Here is an 11,572-nt window from a genome sequence, read left to right on the forward strand (position 1 = left end):
AATTTTGTGCACCAGGCCTCTAGTATATATATAAAAGCCTAAACAACCGGTGCACTGACCACCAGGGGGCAGATGCTCAATGCAGGAGCAGCCCCCTGGTGGTCAGTGCACTCCCACAGCCAACCTCCCCCAGCAGGCCACCCTCCCACAGTCTCTCCTCCTGGCCCCCAGACTGGGACGGGGAACCAGGGGTAGATGGCGACGAACGTGGCCCCTTTCCCAGGGGGGCCGAGGGTCGGCTCCCTCCTCGGGGCTGGTGGCCAACCTCCCTTGCCCTGTCCCTCCCCCCCAGCCAGCAGACCCTGATCGGCCCGCTGCCCGCCCACTGCGGTGGCAGCACAGCAACAAGAGAATGAGGAGCGGGGGAGGCAGGGAACCGCACAGTGGTGGGGTGTTGACTATGGCGGCAGAGGCGTCTGTGCCTTCTACACCCAGCCCGGCAACCATCACCTCCTCTCCGGCCTGGCCCTGATCTGCCTGGCCCCAATCAGCCCTGATCGCCAGCCAGGTCTAGAGACACCACCCATGTACAAATTTCATGCACCGGGCCTCTAGTAAGAAATATAAAGCATGCATTATAATCCTTCTGGCTTCTAAGTCATTAGCTCTCTGAGGTTGTGAGGAAAACTATAATTTTACCATATTGTTAAAAGTGTATTTCTGTTGTTAAAATGTGTGACATTTTCCTCCTTATTTTCCTAATTAAACCCACAAAAATGTGAAAAAGTTAATAAAAATAACGAATGTATAAATTAATTGCAAAATATAATCGAATTTCTTATTCAAAGTCATGATATTAAAATTCTGTAATAATCTTTGTATTTTTTATAAATATTCAGATATATAATTCCCAGTGATTTTTAGATTAAGGTATTCCTATTCCCGGCACCTCCTAGACTTTAAACAAAATCTATCTCTCCCTCCAGAAGGAAAAATATGACAAATACCTCCCTAATTTAATAGAAATCTTGAGATGATATTTCTTTGCATCTGTTTACTTAAACTGCCTCCTCCTAAACAGTAAAAAAAATAGTTGCTTTGAATGCTGAACTTCGCTGGCTTGTAGCTCCATGTGTACTAGTAGCTCTCCGTATTCTGACGGCTTACTAAAATGTCACTTTGAGGCACTTCAAGCTTTCTGCTAGAGGCTTTATATGTGACCTCAAATCCTTACCTCAATTTCTCACAACATCTCATAAAGTAGATGGCATAACCCTATATGAAAAATAATTGAGACAATTTCTCATTAAGTGGTAGCACTAGGATTCAAACCATATGGACCTAAATCTAAAACTAGTTTTTGTTTTTTGTTTGGCTTGGTTTTGGCTTTGATTTTTTTTTCCCTGCCTTCCCCAGCATCCCACTGAAACATGCTATCTTCATATTACAAAAAAATTGAAAATTATGTGCAACTGCATATGGAAAAGCCTCAGCCAGAGAACTCAGGTCCAATCATAATAGAAAGAAGTGGTTAGTGGTAAAGATGGGGAGAAAAATATTAATAACAGCTCCCCTCCGCATTCTGCCAAGGTGTAGGGCAGTAAAACAGATGAACAAAAGCTCTGACTCCAGTGCATAAATGAAGAAGAGTGCTACACATAAGCTACTCAGTCCCATTTGTCTCCTCTTGTTTTATTTCTTCATTGCTAACCATCTTATATCTATCTTTTTCAATACTGCTTCTCCCACTCATCTTTTAAGTGTTTTCCATGTAATTAGGTGAACAGAAGGAGCACAGAATTCATTCCGTATAACCCAAGGTGGCATGCTATTAACTTTTAGTATCCCCATCATGTGGCATAGTACCTAACATACCATAAATACTCTATAAATACTTTATGGTCAGTAATCAGGAAACCAAACAGGTCAAGTGAGCAGACACATGCCATGAAAATAAATCAAGAGAACTTGAGAGGTATGAGAACCACAAAGTGGTATGAGAAAGAATGGAGGCAAGAAAACTGTCCTATAAGTAGCACACAGACAAATGAAAAAAACTACCCCCAAATTTAGTGGCTTAAAAAACAACATTTACTTAGTTCACATTTCTATTGATTGGCAATTTGGATTGAGCTCAGCTAGGCCCAGCTGGGCAGTTCCTCTGAAGTCAGCTGAGCTTACTCATGCATCTATGATCAAGTGGCAGTATAGTGCCTCACTTATTGTCGGACAATTGGCTAACTGTACACTGGAGTATTGGGAGCTAAGTAGGCCACATGTCTCATCATCTAACAGGCTAGCTTCGCTTTTTAACATTGTGGCGGTCACCACTTTCCAAGAGCAGTAATAGGAGAAGCCTCGATACCCAAGCACTTTCCAAGATTCTGCTTACATCCTGTTTGCTACAGCCCCCTTGGCAATGCAGTTCATCAGGCCAGCCTATACACAAGAGATGAAGAAAGATTTCATCTCTTAATGAGTAGAGCTACAAAAACACATTCAATAACTTGGTACAGGGAAAGAGTTTGTTTTCATTTTTGCAACCTACTATAATAGCTATCCCAGAAGGCTAGCATTTTGCGTAGTAGCTTAACCCACCAGGTGTCTTGTAAACTCATCTGTGGAAAGCAGAATATTCCCATTACAGATAAAGGACACCTATCTTGGGTGAGAACAAGAAGTTTGTCCAGATTATCAAGTCCCTGGATTCGCTTCCTTTATCAATTTAAAAGATATAGTCCATCCAACAGTTTTGACCAATACAGTGGAACATGTCTTTGTAATTCTTTGCCTCACTAGACAACAAAAATTTTATATACTTCCTACGCTAGTCATTGAATTAATCCCAAGACTAATAAAATCTGACTCAGTAAGCTAGAAATCACTAGCAACTTTTACATGGCAGTGATTCTGTCATCTTTGGTGTATGAACCTGATTTTATTTGCTTACTTTCTGATTTTTTTTACCATGTTCCAAAGACTTAAGATAAATAATACCTGTTAAAAATGACTTCCCAAATGGACTTGATTGACATCCTTGGCACCAACACACCATATCTGTAAGGAATCTCTACCTAGTAAACTCCAATTCACTACTTAAGTCTCAACACAAGGATTATTTACTCTAAGAAATCATCACAAGTCCCTTATTTCACTGTACTAACTATTTCTCCTGTGCTGCCCAATACCTAATGTTTCCCTCCATCTTAATACTTATCATATTGTGTTGTAATTGACTCATTTTTATAGATTATCCCACATTAGACTATATGCGTCTTGAAGATATACAGTGGTGTACATCTTTGTTTTCACCTAGTAAAGCTGCAGACATGGATGGATGGGTGGATGAGTAATCAATATCTCAATGCACAAGATTGTGGAATAATACAGGGTGGCCCAAAAAATGTATACACACACTTGAATAATTATAAAGACGGTGTTACAGGCAGTCCGGGTTACTTCGGAGATCTGTTCCTACGGCGCGACCTAACTCTATTTTCGCCATAAGTCGGAACCCACCTACATAAGCACCTACGTCACAAACATGGAGCACATACACAGCAGTAATGAAGTGAAACAGTAAAAAAAAATTTAAAAGAAAGATAACAATTCCTGACCTTTACTTGTGGTAAATAAATAATAAAAAACATAGAGCACATATGTACATACGTCGAAATGACGAAACTTTTTTCTATATAAATACTGTAAATGGGAGATGGCGATGTAACCATGAAACGATGTAAGTCGAGAATGACTTAAGTCGAGTCTGACGTAACCCGAGGACTGCCTATAATTAAAATACATTTCATTTTCAAAATTGAGCTGATAGCTGTTAAAATGTGTATACATTTTTGAGACACTCTGTATATTGTCACATTTATTTAAATATCCAACAATAATGACTTCAAGCCTCCATCCTGATGATCACAAGAATTATATTTATCTAAATATTAGATTCCCAGGTGGCTGCTGGCAATCTTGAAGAATGCTGACACAGTCTATGAAATCAGCCTTCTTCACTGCTGCATGTGTACACACACACACACACACACACACACACACACACATTTCTGATTTTTTTTACCATGTTCCAAAGACTTAAGATAAATAATACCTGTTAAAAATGACTTCCCAAATGGACTTGATTGACATCCTTGGCACCAACACACCATATCTGTAAGGACTCTCTACCTAGTAAACTCCAACTCACTACTTAAGTCTCAACACAAGGGTTATTTACTCTAAGAAATCATCACAAGTCCCTTACTTCACTGTACTATTTCTCCTGTGCTCCCCAATATCTAATGTTTCCCTCCATCTTAATACTTACCATAGTGTTGTAATTGTCCGGGTTACATTGGAGATCTGTTCCTACAGCGTGACCTAACTCTATTTTCGCCATAAGTCGGAACCCACCTACATAAGCACCTACGTCACAAACATGGAGCACATACACAGCAGTAATGAAGTGAAACAGTAAAAAAAAATTTTAAAAGAAAGATAACAATTCCTGACCTTTACTTGTGGTAAATAAATAATAAAAAACATAGAGCACATATGTACATACGTCGAAATGACGGAACTTTTTTCTATATAAATACTGTAAATAGGAGATGGCGACGTAACCATGAAATGACGTAAGTCGAGAATGACTTAAGTCGAGTCTGACGTAACCCGAGGACTGCCTATAATTAAAATACATTTCATTTTCAAAATTGAGCTGATAGCTGTTAAAATGTGTATACATTTTTGAGACACTCTGTATATTGTCACATTTATTTAAATATCCAACAATAATGACTTCAAGCCTCCATCCTGATGATCACAAGAATTATATTTATCTAAATATTAGATTCCCAGGTGGCTGCTGGCAATCTTGAAGAATGCTGACACAGTCTATGAAATCAGCCTTCTTCACTGCTGCATGTGTACACACACACACACACACACACACACACACACACACACACTCAGCAGAGACAAGAAGCTCAAATGAACTCCTTATGGTCTATTTTGACCTGCTGACTTTCAGAGCCCCACCTGCTTGTTTCTATTTCCTACATTCAGCTGCTTCCACATGTTAGAGCTAAGTCCCATTTTAGAATAGTAACTGAAGTCCAATTTGCTCCAACAGCTGAACCACAGTGGTTCCTAGGATACAAGGGAAGTTCCTCTTCTCCACAATGTTTTACTCAGCCCAGGATCAAAGAAAAATAGCCGTAGTCTCCAGAAGCCCCAGCTTTTTGTGATCAACTTATTTAAGTTGCAATCACATAGACCTTTTTCCCAAGGTGTGCCCACGTCGCCAGGGTAGCCAGGTAAGAAAGAGACCCAGTATCAGCTTCGTGCTGAACTCAGCACACGTCCTTCCCTGTGGCAACTTGGATATGTTGCGAGTTCCAGGCTCTAGTGTCTAGACATCACCATCCCTTATGAACACAAAGGTTGCCCACAGGAAGTGATGGGGTGTGATGGGAATCTTGGTCTCACAACCTGGCTGGAAGCTTGCACAGCTAGAAAGAAAAAGAACACTTTAGAGAATCTAACATGTAATTTCCCAGTAGTTTGGGGGCAAATGTGAAATTAGAGGGAAGTGCCTCTTCTTGTCTGAAAAATCCTAAAAGTGGGAGACTGGCTGAAGTGACCAAGAACAGTAGTCCCAAAAAGATGGATCATCCGATAGTCAAGAGGTAAATCTATCATTTCATGGGCCAAAGATATATTTGTTCCATGGACCAACTGGCCACTACACAAGGTAGTAGCCTGAGACATCAAGGCAATGAGAGAAAAATAAAACTATTTCTTGACTGCACTTAATGGTTTGTATCCATTTATTAATGGGCTAAACCAGTAATGGCGAACCTTTTGAGCTCGGCATGTCAACATTTTGAAAAACCCTAACTTAACTCTGGTGCCGTGTCATATATAGAAATTTTTTGATATTTGCAACCATAGTAAAACAAAGACTTACATTTTTGATATTTTTTATTTTATTTTAAATGCCATTTAACAAAGAAAAATCAACCAAAAAAATGAGTTCACGTGTCACCTCTGAAACGCGTGTCATAGGTTCGCCATGACTGGGCTAATCATAGGTTCTATGAATACTCACCTTTGAGATATTTCAGTTCTGTCGTATAAAGCAGCAAAAAGTATTTATAGACACCACTATAGAATCATTATGAACAGCTAGCATGGGGCAAGGAATGGGCAGGAACTGACAGACTCCAGATCTCTGAGAAATTAATGGTCCATATAATGAATATACGAGTCTCAGCGGTCATCAGGAGTGAGGATGATGTCTTAATAACCATGCCCTTCCTCCATCAGAAATAAAAATTTCCATTGGTTTGAGGTAGGAAGTCCAGGGTTTTTAACAGTTTACCTCATTTAATCCATTGAATGTCTTTGTTCTTAAGATTTTCATCACCCAGAGTTGGTCCCCCTTGAGTCTCCACTTGAGGTGTGATCCACAGCTCCTGCCAATACTGCCAGCTGCAAATGATCTGTCTCTTGACTGTCATGCCTGTAATAACCATGTACAATTATTATCTTCTAATCCTCATTCTTCCTGCCTAATTTATCAGATTAATTAGATTGCTTTTGGTCTCTTAGTCCCTTTTTTCTCTCCTTCTTGCCCTCTTTTCCCCAAAGCAAGGTTGTAGAAGCAGACAGATTGTCACTTTAGCAGGACACCAATGATTTCACGTAGCAAGATACATTCTGAAGGTACAGACCAAAATGGAAGTGAATTTTCAGTACTGTACTTAAGAGGCTAGGCCCTCCTAGACTTTTGCTCAAAATCCCATTTCCCTGTATTATTTGCTAACTAAATAAATAATAATAACCCATCATTTTGTTCATCCACTGAATACAGATAAAAATGGACAGGAGTAAGATCTACTAATTGATCACACATCAAAAACTATTTTTAACTGAAGCTAAGTAGAGGGCAATGTTTATAAATTTTTAATTAAAATTGAATATAAAAGTAAGAAAGAAAACTAATACATCTTTCTTCTCATAACACTTTTATAAGATATTGGTTAAGATCAGTGGTTCTCAACCTGTGGGTCACGACCCCTTTGGCGGTCCAACAACCCTTTCACAGGGGTCGCCTAAGACCATCCTGCATATCAGATATTTACATTAAGATTCATAACAGTAGCAACATTACAGTTATGAAGTAGCAATGAAAATAATTTTATGGTTGGGTCACAACATGAGGAACTGTATTTAAAGGGCCAGAAGGTTGAGAACCACTGGTTAAGATTATAAATATTATCTGTAAGGTAGATATTATCTCATTTTATGACTCAAACTGAAGCTCAGAGATTAAGTATCTTGTCCAAGTAACTTAGTTAAATAGTGAGGGCAGCCAGAATTATAATTAGATTTTTTTTTTATCAAGAGCATAAACAAGAACTCATGTCTCCTAGTTCCCAGATCAGTGTTCTTTTCACTCTACATATTGTTCTGATTTAATTATTTCCAGAAGGCTCAAACTCAAACCCTAAAATTCATTCATGCAAATTATCTTTAGAGTCCTGTACAAAATTTCCTCTCATTTTTAGTATGATATAGGATGATTACTGTCATTCAATGTGATCAAACTAGTGCCTACAGAAGTTTAACCTCGTTTCAACTTCTGTATGCATTTCAGCCACCCAGTGTCAAAACAGAGCAACTGCAGGCAGATGCTAACCTGTCTACAGAGAAGCATGATAGTACAGACTATGTTTTACAGCAACAAAAATACATCATGACAGAGGTTCCCGAGTCTTTGAGTGGTAAAACTTGTACATATCGAAGTTACTCCCACAACAGAAAGAAGAACATGAAAATGAGGAGCCAAATTTTTATAAATTAAAATTTTTAATAGCATAAGTGAAGATGTGTCTATTTCAAAATGCTAGAAAAAAATAAAGAAGTAACAAGAAATTAGATAATAAAATTTAATCATATGTAAGAAATCAGTCAAAAACAAGAGTTCTATTCAGGGTTTTTTTGTATATTTTTTAATGTAGAGGTTAATCAGGCAGTGTAATGAGCCACAGAAAGAATCAGTGGAATTGCCAATACTGAAGGTGTTCAGCAAAATCTGTAACTAGGCAACTGATGAGAAACCTATAGAAATCAAGTTCCACCAAGTTGTAATGACAAACAAAAGTGAACAACATGCAGCAAGAGATACAGTAGGACTAATATTAGAACAAAATCATCATTTATGTAGATTTACTACACACTTAATTATACATAGATAGCACCCGCCCTTTAGAAAGTACAATCTAATAAAGCAAAAGTGATGACATCACTACAAAATGAAGCTATTAGTTCATGAATGACAAAGAAGAGAGACTTTTAGAGATGGGGTATAGAGTACATGTTTATTTTAAATTTAAAAAGTAGAAAAATAATAATAGAATTCTGAGTATAAGAAAAGACTTTTTAATGGTAGTATGTCTTCTTTCATAATTATTCAGGGTTGGTGCTTGAGCTGTCTGGGTCAACGTCTATTGTGAAATGCTATTTCTATTATGGTGTTGGCCCCAACACAGTGCCCAAGTGTACATAGATTAGATCAGTGGCTCTCAACATTTTGATTAGTTTCCATATATAAAATAAAAAGCATTCTCATAAATATACCAGGTTTATTCAAACTTTTTGGCTTCTTTCCTGTAAGTCCTTTTTCTCCCACTGACAAAAGCATAGTTAATACGAGTTAAAAAGGCAATTAGAAAGGACAATTATAGGAATAATTATCCTTCAAAATAAATATTTCCCTAAGTTTAGTGTTTTATTAGCAGTAACTTTATTGTTAATGACCTACTTCACAACAAATCACCAAATTGCATGAAGTCAGTAGTCAAGCAATAAATATTGTTAAAGATCATAATTTAAGTAGCCCCTTTGGTTCAAGGCATATAGCAAATCAGAAAAAAAAAGTGGATAGAAAGAAAGACATTTGGTGTATACTTACCATCAATTCATAAAATTAGAAAGAAGCTTTTAAGAAGTACTTAGTTTTCCTTTCATTCTAAAAGTTTTCCTTCAAACTATCCCTAACCCAAAACCTCTCTCTCATTTTAATACTAGTCAGTGATGGAAATTCAACAATCTCTCCAAGAAGCCACTTGGAGGTGCTTGGTTGAGTCCTCTATTTCTCAATGAACCTATTTCTTTTGGTCTTGTCTTTTGTGGGTTTTGAATAAGACAGTCTCTATCTCTTATGATCAAGTTGCATATTGTCCCAGATGTCCTCTGGGGAAACGCCCCTCCACCACCATTAGATGCTTTGTAAGTTGACAAGGTATCCAAGCTGAGCCTGCCCAAGTCCTCTGACATCTGTGGAGGCAGTCACTTCACTCCTCTATGCTTAATAACCATCCTCTAAGCACACTTCTTCTTTCCTTGGCAGATATAATTGCTTTCCTTTAAAAGCCTGTCAGGATAGTTGAGATATGCTCTACCCTCAAAAACTAAGTACTAATAAAAATGAGATATTTGAAATGCTTTCTTGTTTATTCATTTGGCACTCTAAATTATCAAAGGTGCAATCCAACTCTCAATAGAAAAAATAAATCACAACTGTGATGATACAATAGGTTTCTTAACTATTGCACTATGTTAAGGAGAATAAAAAATATACCTAAGTGCTTGAGTCCAAGAGATGCAAATTCCAAGGTAAGAATTATTTACAGAAGATTAAAACGTTTAATATTAGATGCCTGAAAATAAAATTAAAAATCTTATAAAATAAAGGCCACAAATAATGTATTTTGTTCTCTTTGGTGAAAATAATTATATTAAATTTATTAAATAACTGTATTAGTAAAACTTATACCAGAAACCCAGGAAGTTTTGAGACCACAAATTTGGCCCCTGTCTCAGAATCAATTCATATATTCAGGAGCCACTGTGAATGTCTGATTTCTCTTCTGGATTTAGACCAAGCAGCTGCTTGTCGCCACACATTCTTCAATCCCTCCTCACTTGGGTAAGGGGCATAGTCATAAAAATGGTAGAAAGGAGAAACAGAATAGTTCTAAAACAATGCTTTAGAATTCAGAGGAGAAATTCTTAGTTGTACTTTGTTTATGGACAATCTGTCCAGTTTTCTGGATGATTACTTGAACAATTTAAGTAAGTTCAATTTGTTTTATGATTATTAAAAGTACAAGTTGCCATTAGGTACTCCTGTCTGTGTTACTGTGCTTTGTAAGAACACACATCTTCTGGTCTTTTAGAATTTATAACTCAAACTAAAGGATAAAAATGTTTTCAGCTACTGAAATCCTTTAAACTCAACTATCCTTTATCCCAACTATAGGTAACTTCAATTTACGAATGGGATGTCTTTCAAGATTTTAGATGTTATTTGGAACTCAGAATGTCCCAAGCTCATGAAAAAATAATTGAAATGGCAATTAGGTACCCAGATCTATGTCCCAAAATTAAATAAGAAAAGTATATTAAACACAGAGATACTGAATCAAGTTCCCAGTTGACATCACTATCAGTACATAACACCATTTTTACTCTTAACCTTTAGGGGAAGCATTGAGAACCTTCTAAAACACCAAAAAGTGTTTCAAGGAGTCCAGGGATCCCCTGAACCATCCAGACACACCAGGTTAAGAAAGGCTAATCTAGACATTGGAATAACATTAGCAAGATGGTGGAATAGGAAGTCCCAGTCCTTGTCCTCCTATAGAGATGTTGATGAAACAACAATACTTGGTCCAATTGCCTTTATGAAACATCGAGAATCCAGTTAAGAATTTGCAACCCTAGCAGGAGCACAAAACCGAAAAAATCCACTTTGCAATGAACAAGAGTTTCATTGGATCCATATCATACCTTCCCTCAAGCCACCCAGTTCAGGGCTGAAAGAAATCCACTCAGCCTGCAAATTCTCCCTCACAGGAAAGTGTCCGTCCAGCATCCCCAGCCTTTCAGGGCACTGCCCCCAAAACCTACTTCTGTTTCACCTCATTCAAGGCACTGAGGCAACTACCATAGTAAGAGCACCTGAGGGGAGCTAAGAACAAAGAAACAACAGCTTCACTAGTGAATTCTACCCAAACATTAAAGAATTAATACCAATCTTCCAAAATTCTTCCCAAAAAATGGACAGGAGGTCACCCTTCAAATTCATCTTATAAGATTAACATTACCCAGATACCAAAGCCAGACAAGGACACTACAAGAAAAGAAAAACCACAAGCCAGTATCCCTGATATGGATGCAAAAATCCTCAACAAAATACAAACAAACCAAATTCACACACCGTAATCAAGGTGGATTTATCCCTAGGATGTAACATAAGCAAATCAGTAAATGTGATACACCACATTAACAGAATGAAGGCTAAATATCATATGATCATCTCAATAGAAGCAGAAAAAGCATTTGACAAATTCAGCATCCTTGGATGAAAAAAAAAAAAACTCTCAACAAATTAGGTATAGAAGGAATGTACCTCAATGTAATAAGGGCCGTATATGACAAGCCCACAGTTCATGCCATGCTCAATGATGAAAAGTTAAAAGCCTTTATTTTAAGATCAGAAACAAGACAAGAATGCCCATGCTCACCACTGCACCATGCTCACCACTGATGAGACCCACTC

At 37.7% G+C, this 11,572-nt stretch overlaps 1 long non-coding RNA gene across 1 annotated transcript in view; it reads right to left on the reverse strand.

Moving 5' to 3' along the window:
• LOC106727041 overlaps positions 1 to 11,261 on the reverse strand; it is a 19,127-nt gene extending 7,866 nt beyond the window's left edge. Inside the window, exons 1-2 of the long non-coding RNA XR_001363191.1 lie at positions 11,229 to 11,261; positions 2,760 to 2,762 (exon numbers count right to left, since the gene is read on the reverse strand). This is a non-coding gene — a long non-coding RNA (uncharacterized LOC106727041). The remainder of the gene's footprint in view (positions 1 to 2,759; positions 2,763 to 11,228) is intronic.
• Between the last annotated feature and the right edge of the window lie 311 nt (positions 11,262 to 11,572).

This window comes from Myotis brandtii, unplaced genomic scaffold, assembly GCF_000412655.1.
Source record: "Myotis brandtii unplaced genomic scaffold, ASM41265v1 scaffold352, whole genome shotgun sequence".
Lineage (NCBI taxonomy): Eukaryota > Metazoa > Chordata > Mammalia > Chiroptera > Vespertilionidae > Myotis > Myotis brandtii.